Genomic DNA, 2,254 nt, shown 5'->3' on the forward strand with positions numbered 1-2,254 from the left:
TGCCTGATCGCCCCCAACTGCCCTCCCCTCCTGGCCTGATCGCCCCTAATTGCCTCTGCCTCAGCCCTGCCACCATGGCTTTGTCCGGAAGGTCTCCCGGTCTAATTAGCGTAATACCCTTTCATTAGTATAGATTAAAAAGAAGCTGGTTTATGACATTTCAGGTGACTAAAAAAAAATCTCTTTTAAAACCATTAGATCTTGGATAAAATATATGTATTTTTTCCAACTTCATTATGATTTGAAAATAAGCCACTAGTTTTTGTTTTACATTATTTTTTGGTTATGGCAGAGTTTCCAAACATGTCTTGTGTTTTTATTATATATTAGCTGTAGTATACTAAACTCAGTGATGGATGTTATTACTGCTTTCTTTGGGGTTCGTTCACACATATTCCTGAGCTCTTTTAGCCAGATCATCATTATATATTACACTAAATTTCCTGAGTTGTTACTATAGAGCAGCAGTTCTCAACCTGTGGGTCGCAACCCCTTTGGGGGTCGAACGACCCTTTCACAGGGGTTGCCTAAGACCATCGGAAAACACATATATAATTACATATTGTTTTTGTGATTAATCACTATGCTTTAATTATGTTCAATTTGTAACAATGAAATTGGGGGTCACCACAACATGAGGAACTGTATTAAAGGGTTGTGGCATTAGGAAGGTTGAGAACCACTGCTATAGAGGAAGCTCGAGTACTTAAAGCTCTAGGGCCAAAGTACTCCTATTATAAGACCTCTTTTTGAATAATACTAACTTTAATGGAGTTACACTCTCAGCTTGTGTGTCTCTTGGCAAGTTATTTCATTCTCTGTGCTTCACTTTTCTCATCTCTAAAGTGGGAGATAATAATGGCAACTGCCTTCTCAAGTTTTTATGAAGATTGTCCACCAGTGGTCTTTGGCACCAATTCACCACCAACAGGAATCCCCAATTTGGAGTGTAGTGAAGAAGGAAACTTTATTCAATGCAAACAGCTCAGTCATACAACTCAATTATGAACAGCATAGCTATGGAACAGCACAGCTGTGAGGTGGCCCTTAGGTGAGGCCTCTCTCTGACAGCTCTGCTCTAGCCCACTCTGCTCTGCCTTGGTCTGACCCTCTCTGGTCCTGTAAGATGTCTTTGGCGTTTCTGCTCCAGTGGGGAAACACAGTCTTTAGTCTTGCGGGGAAAGGGAAAGTGTGCTACCAGAATCAGAGAGGAACTGACTTATGTATAGAGAAGTCCCTGCTCCTGGTCTCTGCTTGGTCTGTCCTCATGCAAATGAGGACTCCAAATCCTCACTGTTTAATTGGTTCACAAAACAGTGTCCTGATTGGTCAGAATGGATTTGTCTGATTGGTTGGTGAAGATGTTAATGAGATATAGCTGGGCAGCTCTGATTGGATGGTGAAAGTCTTAGTCTATTGGTTGAAATATGATTCCAGAAACTCCTTTATAAAGGTTGGCTCACACTGCAGGAACACAGTGCAGGCAGGCAGTTCAGTGTGGAAGGCAGGCAACTTAGTGCAGGCTTCTCACTGCTGAAGCGTGGCTTGTGTGAGAGGCCCTGCTGCTAGGCTCTGCTTTTTAAATTTGAGCCCAGTTAGCCACCAGGAGCCCTTCTCGGTGTCTACAAGAGTAAATAAGTTCATCCATCTAAAGCCTCTATTCTTTTGCCTGCCACACAGTATGTACTTGATAGCTATTAACGATCTTCTACTATCCACACTAATAAAAGGATAATATGTTAATTAGGTCGGATAGTCCGGACATCTTCCAGACGTCATTCCAGATGTCCTTCCTGACAAAGCTGGGGCCTGGGCGAAGCTACCCGGGGCCCCAGGTGTCTGTGGCCAGCCAGGGCGTAGCTGCCCAGGGTCCTGGGTGCCTGTGGCTGGCCCAGGGGAAGCTGGCCCGGGTCCTGGGTGCCTGCGGCTGGCCAGAGGGAGGAAGCCCGGGTTCCAGTTGCCTGCAGCTGGCTGGAGGAGGGAAGCCTGGGTCCTGAGTGCTGGAGGAAAGCCGGTGTTGGCAGCTGGGGGAAGGAATGCCTACTCTTGCACGAATTTTCGTGCATCGGGCCTCTAGTATTCTATATAATAAAGAAGTAATATTCAAATTGACCCTCACACCCTCACAAGATGGCTGCCTATGACCAGGCTGGTAGGGGGTTAGTGAGGGACAACCAAATGACTGAACAGGCAGGCTGCGTGGGGCGACCAGTCTGGCAGGGGGGTTAGTGAGGGACGACCAAATGACTGAACA

General features: G+C 45.9%; 1 protein-coding gene across 2 annotated transcripts in view; it reads left to right on the top strand.

Moving 5' to 3' along the window:
• Positions 1-2,254, top strand: part of LOC102260719 (S-adenosyl-L-methionine-dependent tRNA 4-demethylwyosine synthase) — a 133,425-nt gene that overhangs the window by 16,976 nt on the left and 114,195 nt on the right. The window lies entirely within an intron of this gene.

The sequence above is a fragment of the Myotis brandtii genome, unplaced genomic scaffold, assembly GCF_000412655.1.
Source record: "Myotis brandtii unplaced genomic scaffold, ASM41265v1 scaffold363, whole genome shotgun sequence".
Lineage (NCBI taxonomy): Eukaryota > Metazoa > Chordata > Mammalia > Chiroptera > Vespertilionidae > Myotis > Myotis brandtii.